Source organism: Pholis gunnellus, assembly GCF_910591455.1.
Source record: "Pholis gunnellus genome assembly, chromosome: 21".
NCBI lineage: Eukaryota > Metazoa > Chordata > Actinopteri > Perciformes > Pholidae > Pholis > Pholis gunnellus.
The window spans coordinates 1,864,006-1,882,414 of NC_136548.1; positions in this window are offsets into that span (position 1 = coordinate 1,864,006).

The window sequence follows — 18,409 nt, forward strand, 5'->3', positions numbered from 1 at the left end:
GTTGTAACGTCAGTTGATAAATACAACAGTTAATATTGGTAGTTCATCCTCATTGCAAATGTGTTTTTTCTTGTTCATATTGTGTGCGGTTAACAAATAATTTCCTTTTTATGTTGCACTGAAATTAAGTCATTTAGTGTGTTCTTGGTCACATCAATTTGAAAGCTGGACCAAAGTGTTTGATTTCATTCAATTACAATTAGGCCAAATAAAAAGGCTCAAGTTGTAAGTACAGTCTAGACAGTCTTTTTCTCTCAACGTCTCAATAAGTAGATCTTGCCGGTCACCAAGGCAGAGGTCAGGGATCTTGGGATTAAAAAGGTTGGTGACCACTGCCTTACCCTGATCCTAACCCTTTGACTTTCATACATTTCTGGACACCCTCAACTCACACCATCCCAGAATCAAACTTAAACACAATATCCAGGTACACACGGTCGAGATCCTCGACACACAGGTCTTCTTCCGTGACTAACCCTAACCCAAAGATGAGAATTTTGCGCATCCTGGGACACCAAACACGGCCATGTTTGGTGACGTAATTTTCGTAAGCAAGCCGTAAGAATGTAAGGGCAGGGGGTCGAGGCCACGCCCCTTCGAGGCCACGCCCCCAGCCCAAAGCAATGGGACTCTATGACAGCTATATCAAAGGAACAAGCTAGAGCCACCAAACTTGACACAAAGGTGCTATGGATAGCCAGGAATACACACACTATTACCTTCCTATCACACTTACCCTAACCTTAGACCTAACCATAACCCTTATACTGTGCTTGGCTACGCCCCCAGCCCAAAGCAATGGGAGTATATGACAGCTATACCAAAGGAACGAGCTAAAGTCACCAAACTTGACACAACGCTGCTATGGATAGCCAGAAATACACACACAACATTTCAGGAGTCGAGCACAAACTTTCAAAATATCTGCTTTTCTAACCATAAACCTGACAATAACCCTAAACCTTACCCTGATCCAAGGCAGAGGTCAGGGATCTTGGGATTAAAAAGGTTGTTTACCACTGCCATAGACTGTAGTGTTTGCCTGCTAACGAGGATCAACTGGCACACACCTTCAATTTACGAGGACAATGGGATTCATCATTATAAAAAAAAATACTAGACATTACTTAGGACCTTTCTTGAGAACAAATGTAAGAAGAAAGGAAGTTATTGGTGAATGAGGCAAAATCTTCCTAGTGTGTGTACAAATCTAAAAACGTCTCAGCGAGCCGTGATAATAATGTTGATGTGGGGAACAGAAAAGTTGCTTTAGTTAGCTAATTTACATTTCATTTTAGTCAACATATATCGAAACTAAGAAATTCAGGTTAATGTGTTATAATTCACAAGTCCACTTCCTGTGACAACAGGCAGACTATCTGGACATGACTCGAACAGGTCAGGTTTGGACCACTGAATTTCAACCGTGGTTACTTATAAATTCTACATACAAGAAAATTGGTGAATGCCACTAATTATCTTTAATCACTCATGCCACTTCAAAACACATATGTTGTAAAAACAGTTGTAAAACATTGTCATTGTGGTATTCAAATGAAACTTCGTAAATTACCAAAAGATTGACATTTTTATCTGATCGAACCATGTGGCAGTACCCAGAGATGGGCAGTATTTCTATTACTTGTAATTGAAATACGTATTTCAATTACTTTTGAGTATTTTGTAATTTGTATTTGATAGGGCCGATTAAAAATCTAACGTAATTTGTAACAAAATACTTTAGATTGGAGTAATTTTGTATTTAAAATACTCAAAATACTTTCTCCACGAAACAAAAAACAGTTCACGAGTTCAGTCTTCAGATCTTCAAGTTCAACGGATTGTCTGTCAAGTTAAATATTGTATCTGAGTGTGACAGATGTCAACTAGCTTGATGTATAATGTATGTCTGGGTCTGGCTACATAGCCTATTGTATATACATGGTGATGGTTATAATATCAAGCTAGCGATCGATGCTAACATGCGAGCGATCGATGCTAATATGCTAATGACGCTAGCATGCTGTCTAGGCTAGTGCATAGCCAGTGTTTAGCAAGTTAACTTATCAGTCGAGTAGCTAGCTATTTAAGCAAAGCAACTTCACGTGGAGAATCTCCAGAAACTGAGCAGAGCGGATCTGCTTCTGTGTTGAAGGCATAATGATATGAAATGTTCTTATTGTAGAACATATGATGTGTCTACTGAACTAATCTACATCAAATTATTTTTATTAAACATGTTTCTTTTTGTTAACTTGTTTAGAACTTTGTTTAGAACGTGTTCATGACAATAAAATCTTAAACTACCTTTAAATATTAGTCTTGGCCAATGTAAACATTAAGAATAAGCTTAAACAAATATGTTATATATTTGTAAACACACACTGCTATATATTTGTAAACACTGCTATATATTCGTAAACACATTTAGTGAAGCTTAAACCATATGCTATGTGCAGTAATCATAATATGTCTCTAAGTGTAAAGTCACAGAGTGAGGCAGTGTATTCCACCTGTGCAGGGCCCTCTCATTATCTAATACAAAACAGGAACCAGGTACTCCCCGGTCTTGCAACTGCCTGGTACAAAATAACAGTTTCGACTAAGAAGTAGTTAAGCGACCTTGGCTTTAGAATGAACTCTCAAACACACACACACACACACTGATCTGACTCATCGCTGGAGCGGCTGGCTATCCGTGTGCCGGTGGGGACGGACGTCCTGTGCACCAATCAGGCCCTCAGAAAGTTTAAACCAAGAGCCGCCTCCACCAATAGTCAACCAATCACAAAATGCCCTTAAGAACATATAAATCATTGTGACTACCCCTTGGGGAGCGCCTTTTTCTTTGCTGTCACAGATAGTTTTGATGAGGTCCGAGCTCATATTGATCTGCTGCGTCAGAATACTCCTGTTATGAATAAACACTTTGTTTGATTTTAAGTATTTTGAGTTCAGTCTTGTTTGTGTCCTCTTTCATTAACACCAACTAAAGTCCAAAGAACCTGAAATGTAGAGATGAGTATAGTGTCAGTAAGCCGTTGTAATGAAACATGTTGGTTAGATGTCTTTAGGAGAAGATATATCAACCTACATACTGTTGTCTGAGGTGCAGGGGAATGTGTCACAGACTTTCAGATGTGAAATAACTAAATAACATTACAATGAATGAGAGAGCTTTAGGGCTCGCTTAGTGTTTGGAGCTAAGTTGTATTTTCTAAACGTGTAAAAGGACTAAATATCTGTTTTAAGTTATCAATTTTGTATCAGAAGGCACATTTGTGAGGCTTATAAGGACTTAAGTGTGAAATGTTTGCCTAAAGCAGAACAGCTGGAGGTTAGAGTGGGTGACATCAGCTGCTCCGCTATCGCCCCCTTCTGGCTTGGGCCCCGTTCCTCGTACGTGGTTCAACTAAGTCAATCAAATGTCCTATCATCCAGCTTAAATTAACCCGATGATTGATGTCAGGCTATCTCGGGTCCTCAAAGGCTGATCCGCGCTCAAACAATCTCGTTAATTCGAACCAGAAACCATGATTTTCTAACAGTACAACGGCCAATAAACTCAAAGAAAGAGCCTCTTTTTTGTCCGCTGATGAGCAGGAGATGATCATGAACACATACGAGGGAGTTAAATGCGTAAGTGTTGGGAAAATGTATAGGTTAATTTTAAGTGCCTCATCACCCCAATCAATCAGATGATATTTCTTTAAATGTGCCTGCTGGCAGTAGGCTTAATGGAACGCATCATCCAATGAGATCTTATAGTGAAAATTATTATCTCAACTCTTTCAGAATAAGTAGATAAAAACAAGCCCAAAGAGTATCTAACTGATACGAATTAATAGATACTTATGAGGATATATGTACTGTATGCGCTTATGTATCATGTACTATATATATATGTGTATATACATGTATGTGTAGTTTACCATATACAACTAGGAGTTTGAATATGCGTGTGCGAATCTGTGTATGGGCGGATCAGTATATGTATTATTCATAATCAGTAATTCAATCAATTGAAGCAGTGAAAATAAATTGTGTGTGATTCTCTCTATTCTTATCATGAGTCCACCTTAATCATGTTCTACAATAATGATATGCTGTACTAATAATACTGTCATATAATTATGAGTGCTTTCAACCATCATGTAGTTGCAACCCAGCTATCAAGAGGACACGGGAGCGAGTAAAAAGTAAGCACTAAAACGTTATTCAGAATGGTGAGTCAATATGAAGGCAAATCACTGTCAAAATCCGAGAGCGCAAATGAGATCCATGCGCGAGCGAAAATCAAACAGCCGCGCTGTTACTTTGACGAGCGCTTTTATATCACTCAGCGAGCAAAAGTCGCTCGCGAAGTTTAAACCTGCTCGCTCGTGAGTCTTTTTCCTGCTCGCTCGCGAGTAGTTTTTCTTTTTGACAGTAAGTGGGCGGACCCAGTCTCCCTTGTATCTCTACATATAATTGGTTACAAACCTCGTCTTTGGATAAACCGGATATCACTCTGACTTTTCAGATTTTCAGATTGCACTACAGGTCAGGGGCAAATAATGTACATTTTACTGCACGGGTACTTTTACTTTCTGCACATAAAGTACATTTTGCTGATAATAACATACTTGACTAAGGTTTTGATTGCAGGTATTTTACTCGTAGTGGATTATTGTTTCATCAGTATGGTATTAGTACGTTTACTGCAGTGAGGATCTGAATACTTTTTCATCCACTAATTACTTGTCAGTGATTTAAGTTGGGCAAACAGTTAATATACAAATAGTGGTCCCTAATCTCGGCTCCAGATCCTTGAGCGGGTCCAAATTGTTGCTCATATTATATCTCTTAACTTCTGTAAACACAACAGTATGATTAAATATGATCATCATGTTTTAATCAATTAAGATCAAAAAGTGTCACAAGAGGTTTGACTATCAAACACACATTGTCTGTAATAGAATGATGGAGTGAATTTAAACCAATCTGAGCAACTTGACTTTAACACATTTTGTATTATTGTATTTAATAACGCTATTAAATTGAATTGAAAACGACCTCTATCAGACCTAGCATCTGCGTCAGAGTGATATCCGGTTTATCCAAAGACGAGGATTTTAACCAATTATATGTAGAGATACAAGTGAGACTGGGTCCGCCCACATACTGTCAAAAAGAAAAACTACTCGCGAGCGAGCAGGAAAAAGAGAGGTTTAAACTTCGCGAGCAGGTTTAAACTTCGCGAGCGACTTTTGTTCGCGCGAGAGTGAATTTTGCTCGCGCAAGACAGACTTTTGCTCGCAGAGTGATATAAAAGTGCTCGTCAAAGTAAAATACGCTCGCGGCTGTTTGATTTTCGCGCGCGCATGGATCTCATTTGCGCTCTCGGATTTTGACAGTGATTTGCCTTCATATGCGGCGTGTGGTGTTCAATGTATGGCTCTTGTAAATAAATGATTCTGTGTCGGCAGAATCGATAGTGCTCGTACAGGAAGTCATCATGATGTGATAACGGATTTTGGCGATCTCGAAGAACTCTCTCCCTATAAAACGCTAATCTAACTAATATCGCTTCCTCTTCGATGGGATCTCTGAGGAAGGGAGCTGATAATTTTTTCCGGGGCAGTGGCAGCTTATCCAGCTCAAGCCTGCGCTGGAGCAGGTTCAAGCATATGGATGTGTTGCTATGGTGATTTTGCCAAACTTGCTTCGAGGAACCGAAAAGCCTGATTTATGTAATCTCATCCTGAAAATTATCCTGCTAACTCAGCTAGCCACGTACGAGGAACGGGGCCCAGGACAGGATCCCACACTGATCCTCTTAACATTAATAACAAAGTTAATTTCATGTCAAAATGAAATAAATACGTGAACAACAATGTGACTACATCCTGTATGGGTCACATTCTTCTAAAGATAAAAATATTAATTTCCCCAGATATTAGTTTACATCACCGCAAATATGAATACAAAACACATCACATGTATTTTAGAGCATCCAAAATATGCTTTCCAGGTCAGATCAGAGTTGAATCACTGAATCCAAATATTATAATGCATGTTTGATTCCTATATTTAAAAATGTTTGAAAATTATCATCCCACAACAGTGATATTCAGAGATTAACTTAGGGTTGTAATTGTTTTAGCCTGAACACATTGGTCAATTGTTATTGGGGTGGATATGTATAGATATGTTAATTTATTATAATCTTCTAATAAATGAAGTATATGTACTGTTAGGTTCAGAACCTCTCAGAACTGTGGAAGGCCGCATGTTGAAAAGCAGCCCAGAGGAGAAGAAGCCCCCCCCCCCTTTGCTCCCATTCTGATGGAGGACAGGAATCGGCAGGTCCAGATCAAAATCACAAGATATTTAATAACCAACAGAAGCCAAAACAGCTGCAAACCGAAGTACACCATGAATGATAAAACAAACATAATATTCCATAAATGTGAGACCCCGTTCAGGCCACCCAGCAAACTGGTGTGTTCACTGGATGGCCCCAAGGAAGTCTGACTCTCTCCTGGGATTCACAGCCCTTTGTCCCCCCAAAGTTACATTCCTGAGCCCATCGATCAGCTCCCACGATTGGCTCATCCAATAAGTCCCTCCTGGGCAGATGACCCATTGTTCTGTTCTTCTCACCTAGGTCAGCCAGCTTCGTTCCAACCCCCGCTGGCAGACACCTCCTTACATTCTTGGGGCCAGTTCCTTTGATTCGCCAAACCCCCGCTTCCAGTACACTCCTCACACCTTCCTCTTACAGCATGAAATTACCTCTGATGATGAGATTACTTCTTGGTCTAAACTCTTACATGTAAACACACTGTAACATATAATATCAATGCTAGGAGCGCTTTAAAACTTAAATCCCTCACAATTCCCCCCTTTCTCACTGTTCACAGTGAGAATATTAAACAGTTATATCTATCAATACATCATCTACTCATAACTGGTTGCTCTGTATATCTGTTTCAATAATTGTCGATCAATCTCTGCAGGAATCCACTTGAACATCTGCATTAACAATTCTTGAGGCTAATACATTCAAAAGCATTTCTAACAGTTCTCGTGTAGCATTTCTAAAATAAGTACAAGCTGTGTAGGGAAAAGGATCATTCTTTACACATAGGTGTCATCATGTGTAAGCAGAATAGGTGTTACAATTTACATGGTAAAAACAGTAGACAACACATTGTGCCTCTAAGGCCACATAGTTCCAGGTGTTTCATCATCGTCCAACCGTGGTGAATTTGCTTTTCACTCGTGTCAATTTAGTGATACATCAAAATTATAACCTGCACTGTACAGTTACCAAAATAAAAGTATAAGATTCAATCTCCTTCCATGTCCTATCTCCTAAAGTCCTATGACTGAATTAGAAGACTTGGATTTTAGTCATATCTTTAACAAAGGTTGCAATTTTTCATGACGTTACCAAATACAAAATGTGGATCTATCTTTATAACAAAATAAAAAATTACAGACAAAATTCCAAAATGACATTACATATCCCCCCTTTGCCACGCTATCTCTGCTGTAAACTAATTTAGCGTAACAATGGAAGCGATCATGTGGCAATTGTCTAGGCTTATTCATTCACAATTTATAATAATTGAATACCACAAGTATGGAATATTTTTGCAGGCACACTTAAGGCACAATTCTACAGGCATCAGCTGCAGAAATTCCTGTTCAAGAGAAACAAAACTGTTATGCATCTCCATCTTTATTACTGTTGTTTATCAAGATCCCTTGTGCTTCTGAAGTCAGTGTATTGTGTCTGACTTGCTGCAGGTCAGACATCACAGCATTCCTGGGCCTCGTAAAGAACACTTGTGGAATCTCCCCCTCTTACAACTCAGATTGTGTGGGAGACAGAGAAACAGAGACACAGCAGTACTTTTGTCCAATACACTAATTTTAACCATTATAACATAACCTTTCCACTTCTCTAAGTCATACTTCTTCTAACCTTCCTCTAGTTCACATAACATATGTGCTGTGCAGTGAAGTGAATCAGCCTGCATGTGACATTCCTAACATCTATACCTTAATAGTTAACGTGACTTGTTTTAACTTTCCAAATCCTTCAATTTCATTCGAATACACTTGCTGTGAGTGGTGTTTGTCTAGTTTCTAATGTGTGTATTAAATGTACGAGTTTGTTATTTAAGAATCTAAAGTTAACTCACCCTCTTTGTTGTATTGTGTGCATCACCATCACTAGGGGTCCACTCCGCTTGCCTGCTGCACCCCCCCAGTCTGATTGCTGATTGTCGATCCCTTCACCCACTCCTTGTTGTTCATGGAGGATGAGCAGCCTCTTCTTTGATATTCAAGCTGCCACTTTTATGGCACCCAAAGGCTTCAGTTGGTGTGTGTCAAAGTCTCAAAGTCTCTGCCCCCCCTTTCAGCTTCCTCTCATGGCCTGATACCTTATCAGCTGAGCATCCTTGCATCTGTGCTGATGAAACTTCTCTGTCCATGTCACACAATTCTCCTATGTGATGTTTTCCAGGCTCATGGATGGCGGAAAGTCTTCAGTCAGGGCTGACACTGTAGATCTTGAATGAGTCTCGTTCATCTTCTTCATCCTCGGCATGTTGAGTGGTGTCGCCCATGTTGTTTGTGGGTGAGGAGCATACGGCAGCGAAGTGGAGTCCCAGATCAGGATTCACTCGACCATGTACCTCGACTAAAAACAAACAAAACAAAAAACTACCCAAAGTTCAGTAGTAAAAGTTAGAATACATCTTCACTAATCTGTAGTTGGCTACAATGTTGAGATCAAATTTAAAAATGACAATCCAATTCTTAGATTTCTCTCTGTGTGTGTGTGTTTATCATCTGCTTCACCTTTTTCTCTGCTCCAAGCACACTCAAAGTTGATCACAATTTTCCTTAGGCAAAAACTGCCTTTTCAAGGAACCCCAATTTGATCCATCCTTCCAATTATTTGATTATCAAAACATCATTATGTATATTACCAAAAATATTCTATGTCCCAATTCTGTGCACTTTTAAATCCCAATTTGACTCAAAAAACAAACAAACAAAATAAAACAAAACCTAAAACAAAACAAAACAAAACCCCAAAATGAACAAAACCCAAAATAAACAAACCAATTTTTTATCAGAGTCAATTTTCCAAATTTCAGTATCTCAAAGAAATCTGATTTCTGGCTTTAAATTAATTAAGCACCCCCCTTGGTACTCCTAAGTCATCTTTGCAAACTTGGCTATAAAATGAGCCTCTCGCCGAAGTTGATGTAAACATTATGCAGGCTAGGAGCGTTCAATAAACTCTCTACTCCGTCTACCCTCGAATCTCTATTCCGACTGTAGCCCTGACTGAGTGAAAAATTAAGTATTTTCCATTACAATTAAAAATTGTAAAATTAAAAATTATGAAACTTAAAATTCTGAATTAAAATATAAAATAAAAAATTACAACTGCTGGAATCAAAGTCTAAATCAACTATGCAAGTTGAAATATTGAATCAAAGTTAACAATTGTAGAATAAAATTGAATTAAAACTGAAAGTCAAAATATTGGATTAAAGCTAAACGTACCATCTGAAGTTAAATTATTGAATTGAAACTAATTACCAATCGTACAAGTACATGTAAAATTATCTACGGTAGTCTAAAATGCTATATTGATACTAAGCAACAATTGAAGTCACTATGCAAGTTAAAAGATTATAGAGTCAAAAACAATGAATGCTACAAGTTTGTCATCAAAAACTTACTTTTGTAATCGATCTACCAATCTACTGGGTGGCGTATTGTAGTTAACTATTTTGCAGTTCTAAACAGATTTCATCTCTAGGTTTTCTGGGTAATGGAGTTTTCTGTAATCATCATGCAATTACTCATCCAAACCGCTAGTTGTGCAGAGTTCTCTTCTTCTTCTATGGTTTTTCAACCGGATGTTACCGGAAACAGCTTGTAGCTAATGCTAGCAGCTACCTCGCTTCGTCTTCTAACGAAACAAGCTAAGCTAACTGGCGAAAACGTTACACAAAGCACCATAGTTTGAACTCAATAACGTGCCGAATTCACACACTATATTTCTGCTAGACCGTGCTTTGACTTCTCCACATGCACCGGTTATTTTATAATCTCCTCGTTTATCCAACTATCTATAGTAAGCACCGGAGCAGGCCTTTAGCTCCCGCTCACCAGCATTCACGCCTTACTTCAACACAACGATCTTTCACAACGCTATTTTCAGCACTGCAACAATCATTTATCACAAAATACAACAGTCAATACAATGTACTATTATCCCTTTATTTCTCATTTATCCACCCCAGATTATAATCCCCTGAACTCAAGTCAATACCAGCGTTTCGCGACTGCTAGCTTCCAACCAGTGGAGCTAACAAAAACGTGACCCGTTCTTTCGGCTTTTTTAAGCTTGTATTACATTTATTCCCTCCCGTATATTTGAGCCTTTAGTTTACTAGACCCAAGACGCTAATGCAATAACCAGAAGAGCCGTCACCTTCTCCTAAAATACGTCAGTTCGCGTCTCAGTCCGCCTTAGCTCACTAAATGCTCTAACAATATTACACTCGTCTAAACCATGTTCAAACTACCAAATTAACATTACACTCATCCAAACTTCATTTAGACTACCAAATTAACACTCGCTCAAATTTCACAATTCAGAGCTACCAACTCATCCAACCTTTGTTTGGACTACCTAATTAAACATCACAAACAATTTGCATTCGGTCCGCAACTGCTCCTCTGTAACTTATAGTCATTTACCTGCTTCCTGCAGCCTCTCCTCCACGTGTCCAGCTTTTGGGGCTGCCAACCACGAACACCCTCTTCGTGGCCACTCCGAAAATGTCCGTGATTCACGACCCGTCCAGCTTTCCACGAGTCCAGTCGAGAGGTCCCATCTGGGTCGCCAAATTGTTAGGTTCAGAACCTCTCAGAACTGTGGAAGGCCGCATGTTGAAAAGCAGCCCAGAGGAGAAGAAGCCCCCCCCCCCCTTTGCTCCCATTCTGATGGAGGACAGGAATCGGCAGGTCCAGATCAAAATCACAAGATATTTAATAACCAACAGAAGCCAAAACAGCTGCAAACCGAAGTACACCATGAATGATAAAACAAACATAATATTCCATAAATGTGAGACCCCGTTCAGGCCACCCAGCAAACTGGTGTGTTCACTGGATGGCCCCAAGGAAGTCTGACTCTCTCCTGGGATTCACAGCCCTTTGTCCCCCCAAAGTTACATTCCTGAGCCCATCGATCAGCTCCCACGATTGGCTCATCCAATAAGTCCCTCCTGGGCAGATGACCCATTGTTCTGTTCTTCTCACCTAGGTCAGCCAGCTTCGTTCCAACCCCCGCTGGCAGACACCTCCTTACATTCTTGGGGCCAGTTCCTTTGATTCGCCAAACCCCCGCTTCCAGTACACTCCTCACACCTTCCTCTTACAGCATGAAATTACCTCTGATGATGAGATTACTTCTTGGTCTAAACTCTTACATGTAAACACACTGTAACATATAATATCAATGCTAGGAGCGCTTTAAAACTTAAATCCCTCACAGTACGTATGTATATGTACGTATATGTATATGTATGTAATATATGGGTGAAGGGGTCAGTTTGTGTTTTCTTCAGGATTTAGTTTGGTTCATTTAAAATGATCAAGATTAAATAATATTTACAATGCACCACCAGTAAACAACATTTTCCTTTATAATGTATCAAATCTGGAGTCGGTTGTTTTAAAACAGTTATGTGAATAGCTCTGAAATGTAATAGTGTAGTTAGTTATGTTAGCAGGTTGTAATGAAGTTATTTTTAAACCTTTGTTCTAATTCTAACTGATGTAAAAAGAATGACTGAAAATACAGGTGGATGGACCATAATAAAACCAACAATAACAACTTAAAGTTAAAAGGAATTTTATTCCCAATGTAATACAGTTCAACATAACATGTAACAATATGTTAGAAAATGAACAAGTACATTCAGCATTTCACATCATAATACCGCGGGCACCGCTCCACTGAGGCACTCATGTGTTAACTTCAACACAGCAAATGTGTAAACCATTCGCCGTCAAGTCAAGGCTCGGCTCCGCCGTCAACTGCCGACAGACTCCGCCCCACCCCTTCGCCGTCTATCAAGGCTCCGCTCCGCCGTCAACTGCCGACAGGCTCCGCCACGTCCCGCTCCGCCGTCAAGTGCAGACAGACTCGACGGGCTCCGCTCCAACGTCTAGGGCCGACAAGCACGCGAATGCCGACAAGCTCCGCCGAGCCACAAGCTCCGCCGGCCACAAGCTCCACCGAACCGACAGGCTCTGCCAACGCCAACAAACTCCGCCGAATCCGACAAACTCGGCCGATGCCGACAAACTCCGCCGATGCCGACAGGCTCCGCCAATGCCGACAGGCTCCACCGAACCGACAGCCTCCGCCAATGCCAACAAACTCCACCGAATCCGACAAACTCTGCCGCCGATGCCGACAGGCTCCTCCGATGCCGACAGGCTCTGCCAATGCCGACAAGCTCCACCGATCCGACAGTCTCAGGAAACTGTCGGATCGGCGGCGCTGCTCCGCCGAGCTTTACGCTCGGCGGAGCCTGTCGGACGCTCGGCGGATACTGTCGGATCGGCGGTGCCGCTCCGCCGAGCATGACGCTCGGCGGAACCTGTCAGATCGGTGGAGCTGCTCCGCCGAGCGACAGGCTCGGCGGAGCCATGAAGGCAAGGCTCCGGCGTCAAGGCTCAAGGCTCCGCCGTCTAGGCTCAGGCTTCGCCGTCTACACTCAGGCTCCAGCGTCAAGGCACAAGGCTTCGCCGTCAAGGCTCCGCCGTCAAGGCTCAAGGCCGCCGTCTAGGCTCCGCTCCCTCCGCCGTCATGGCTCAAGGCTCGGCGCCGCCGTCATGGCTCCGCGCCGCCGTCAAGGCTCCGCTCCGCCGTCATGGCTCAAGGCTCCGCTCCGCTCCGCCGAGTCTGCAAGTTCAGATGCAAAGTGACAATCTGAGGTCCGCTGCTGACCTTTTATAGCGCCGTGGTGGCGTCGTTTCCATGACATTTACTGACGTATGCGCGTCCGTTGTCATGCACCTGATAGCAACAGAGACTCTGTTTTTATTTAAAAATCTAGAATCATAGAAATGCTCATCAAAGCACTGAACTTCAAGCACTCTAATAAGAAAGAGTAACTTCTCCTCCTGGGGTAGAACATGATTTATCTGACCAAATAAGTGCTTCCCATGATACTGTGTTTTTAGTGGCAGCAGAGATGCAGTCCTGTATGTCTGTCCATTTACAGTCAGTGAATGTGTAACATAAATGATGCTAATTGTGAAATCTTTGTGCATGGATGACTTAAGTCCTTCGAGTATAAGATCATCTTTCTTTAAAGAACCAATCAGTGGCGGCTGGTGGAAAATGTTCTAGGTAGGGCCATCCAATCAATTTCAGAAAACATCCCAGTATGATTTAATGCAAACCAATTAAGGTATCAAACGCGCATTACTACTTTGCAGTTAAATATTTAACATTTATTCCAACACGAAAAAAAGCAGTAAATAACATCTTATTTTTGTCACCCTCACAGGCAATTCAATATATATATATATATATATATATATATATATATATATATATTATAATAATAATGACGACTATAATACATTTAATTTCATTATATTTTTTAAATAAAGATGTCTACATTTCCCTTTCTCTCCTGTAAACTAAGCTCTTTTTTATTCTACTAAGTAAATAATCAATGTGAACAATTTGATATTCAAGGAGGGATTTGGTAATCCTAAAATCAGTATGGTGGCACCAAACATCCTGAGCCAAATAACAAAAAGTGGTAGCAGTCAAAGTCTATTCTGAATCCAAAGTTACAGGTCAGATATGCTACTGGTTTACACGACAGGAGTTTGGTGCAAGTATCTTACCACAGCATCCTGTCAGGATTCCTGTCTGAACCATTGTGTGTTAACCTCTGTTTTCCCCGAACCTCCTCTCCTGATTCCACTGATCACCGCCTGGCTGCTTATCAACCCTGGCCCTGCAGGCCTGGGTAGTCTTACCTCTGTTCCGTGAATTATCAGTTGATATTTTCCTGGACTAACTTCCTTCCTCTCCACTATGGTTGTAGATTATTCGCTGTTCTGCCTGGCCTCCGGTGTCGAGCCACGGGACTCACATCGTCGATTTGGCGACCTGTGTCGGACCACGGGCTCCACACATCCTCGCCTTTAAATCCTGGTGAAATAAAATCTGTTTTGCCAGACTCTGTCTCCTGTGGTCTTGCTATTGGGTCCTCATGTTGACCTCCCGTGACACATCCTACATCAGACCCACGGGAAGCTTGAAGTGAGCTCTGAGGCAGACTGGCGCAAAGACTTCCTGTCCCCAGGTAGCACTGAAAACTGGCCGACCATCTTTACACTCTGCTGACGGCAGCCTGCGGCTTGCCCCACACAGCGAACTAAGCCACACAGTGACCTATCACTGGCAGGACTCAAGAGCGCGACTGAGTCTTCCCCCCAGTTCAAACACTCACCGTCAGCATTGGCTCCGAGAAGCCAGCTACTACCTGGGGGCAGTTCTGAAAATATGCTGCGGCCTACCTCAGAGCTGTCCAGCTGTCCTCTGTGGAGTTGTTTTTTTTCCATACTATACAACATTTCTACAACTGTGTGATTATAAATACCGTGGCTCATTGGGTAGAGGGGGTCGTCCGGTAACCGCGAGGGTGGCGGTTTCATCCTTGGCTGCTACATGTCCTGTGCCGAAGTATACCTGAGCAAGACACTAAACCCAGCCCACTGCTCCCAATATGCTAGGGATTGGTTAAATGCAGAGCTTGAATTTCATATGTATATAATGACGACTAGAATACATTTAATTTCACTATATTTTTTAAATAAAGATGTCTACATTTCCCTTTCTCTCCTGTAAGCTAAGCTCTTTTTTATTCTACTAAGTTAATAATCAATGTGAACAATTTGATATTCAAGGAGGGATTTGGTAATCCTAAAATCAGTCTGGTGGCACCAAACATCCTGAGCCAAATAACAAAAAGTGGTAGCAGTCAAAGTCTATTCTGAATCCAAAGTTACAGGTCAGATATGCTACTGGTTTACACGACAGGAGTTTGGTGCAAGTATCTTACCACAGCATCCTACATCAGACCCACGGGAAGCTTTAAGTGAGCTCTGAGGCAGACTGGCGCAAAGACTTCCTGCCGCCAGGTAGCACTGAAAACTGGCCGACCATCTTTACACTCTGCTGACGGCAGCCTGCGGCTTGCCCCACACAGCGAAGTAAGCCACACAGTGACCTATCATTGGCAGGACTCAAGAGCGCGACTGAGTCTTCCCCCCAGTTCAAACACTCACCGTCAGCATTGGCTCCGAGAAGCCAGCTACTACCTGGGGGCAGTTCTGAAAATATGCTGCAGCCTACCTCAGAGCTGTCCAACTGTCCTCTGTGGAGTTGTTTTTTTCCATACTATACAACATTTCTACAACTGCAGTTGGCAGAGCGCTACCGAGTCTTCCCCACAGTTCGAACGCTCACCGTCACCTTTGGTTCCGAGAAGCCATGGGCTACTATCCAGAATGTAGTTGTTAACATATACTGCAGGACACTCTCCAAACAGCTCAACACAGTGAGCATGAATCTGCTTACATGAAAGGGCAACACCCGACTGTAATAGGTTGAAAAGCCTCAGCCAACTAGCCAGATGATAGACCGTCACGTCAACAGGGAGCCCCCCCAGGAAGTCTGACCACAGTCAAATAAAATAAAACTGTACTATAAATTATGAGCAGTTGTTTTCCCACGGCCTACCTCAGAGCCTCAGAGCTGTCCGGCTGTCCTCTGTAAAGTTTTGGAAGATACTGAGTTTAATTTGCATATTAACCTGGCTTCATACATAAGATGACACGTCAACATTCTAATTTATTCGAGTCAGAGAACAGTGCGTGTTCCATCCAGCATTCTATTCTATTCTCAAGGGCAGATAATGTCTTCTTTTATGAATTCACTATTTGCTAGTCCAGCGTTCACTATGTTTTCCATGGCACAGTTTTCACAAAACTCCACACATTATGACCAGTTAGCAGTAATGAAATAACACTGTATATTACAAATAAAATGTGTCTATTGCTTTGCAGAGTCACAAGTCAGAACAAAAGTTTAAGCTGTTGCAAGTAACTCAACAAATTCTCCTTTTAACATTGTTAAGCTGTCTATGTTTACAAATTCATATTCAAATGCTAATATATTGCATCCCGTGTACTTGATGGTAACTATAGCAACATCCAATCTCACCTGCTCCTGAGTTTGGGAATTAGTCAGTTGATGGATTTAAGACCTTAAAACTGTTTTGAACTGAAGTATTTGGTGGTTAATAGTTATTAAGACAAATAATAATAATAAGTCTTTCTATTACCCAATTTACATTTTACTACTATGACTTTTTTTGACATAATATAGGCCTACTATGACTTTATTCAATATGCTATACTGTGACTTATTTATTACTTTATTCGACATGCTAAAGCTAAACTATGACTTTTTTAGCTTGTGAAGTAATTAATATTTTTCTAGCTACAACGTTAGCGAGCAAGCAAGCTAAGGTTAGCCAGCTAGCTGCAATTTAGCTATGCTGCATGGATTTGGCAAAAACGTTTTGGACATACTTTATATGACTTTTTTCAATATACAATACTTAAACTTTTTAGACATACTGTAATATGACTTTTCTTTGACTTGGTCCATATTATTTTGCGACAAAGGATGCTCTGCTTAATATTTAAAATGTAAAAGGTATTGTGGACTCTCATCTTAGTATAAATATTCATTTTTAATTGAAAGCTTCCTAAAATTCCTCTTTTTGGGGTCCCAGTAAAGGAGGACGATGCTGTAGGATCTCTGAAGTACTTAAACTGCAGGCTTGCTATCTTAGTGAGTGTGCAGTATGAGAACAACGGAACTGTGACATCAGTGGCGGCTGGTGGAAAATCCCAGTATGGTTTAATGCAAACAAATTAAGGTATCAAACACGCATTACTACTTTGCAGTTAAATATTTAACATTTATTCCAACACGAAAAAAAGCAGTAAATAACATCTTATTTTTGTCACCCTCACAGGCAATTCAATATATATATATATATATATATATATATATATATATATATATATATATATATATATATATATTAATATAAAATGCATATATAGATATAAGCTATGATGAGTTTTCACTGTTAATTTACCATCTCAATTAAATATTGATGCCTCCATGACCAAGTTAAGCAGATGAGACTGAGGACAACTATGTAGAAGAAAAGATGTTCACTTTGCCTAAAATGTAGCTTGACAGAGTTCTCATGTGTGCCCTGGTGTTCTCATGTTTCCTTACCTCCTCATCCCTCACTCCCAAACCTGTTTTTTTCATGTTTCCTTACCTCCTCATCCCGCACTCCCGTAACTGTCCGTGCTGGATCTGTTCCCGTTGTTTTAAGTTATTAGCATGACTGCATCCAGCTAGCCAAACCTGTCTGGTGCAGCTAGTAGAGAAGCTTCATGTACTGCTTCCTTTTCCCGCTAGTCTGCTGTCTGATTGTGAGGTCAGGCTTATCTGGGGTCAGCTCTTTGGCCTGTAGTTTCTCCTAAAACTTCTCCTCTCAAACGGGTCTTGGGGGAGTAGCGCTCGCGCTCGCCTGTAGAGACTTCTCCTGACGAGAACGCGCAGCTTGGGGCCAAATCATTTTGGCCCCACTCTGAATCTATTTGAGGACGCTGATTGGGTAAATTGTATGTCACTCATTTCTATCTTTAATCAGCAATTGGCTAAACTGCTTCATAGACCCGCCTCGGTGGGGCCAGCCCCACTAGCTGCGCGTTTTGAGCCGTGCACACAAGCGGAGATGATGAGCAGACAGGCTGCATACAAAATCCCCTTCAAAATAAAAACACAGGATTTTCTTTTCTTCTTTTTTTTTGGGGCTCAAGGTGGGGTCAGGCCCCCATGGCCCCCTATTGACCAGCTGCCACTGGAACCAATGTTCACAGGGTAGGCATTGCACGTAGAAATGTGTTCTCAATTATATGTTATCTATTTGTATTGTCATATGCAGGCTTTATAGAGTTAATTCAGATACTGTGTGATGGACAAAGAGAACAGCCAATAAGAGGTGCTGAAGGTGACGTGTCAATAAAGTTTTACTTTGAAAAAAGAGTTCCACTGAACAGAAGTGATGCCCCACGTTGTTTTATTCCTCCGTAATTACATTCGGGTTAGCACTGGGTATACACGCCAGCATCGCTGTACAATCTACATCTGCTAACAGGTTATGGGCCCAGAGTTATCCAGAGCTACCCAGGGTCA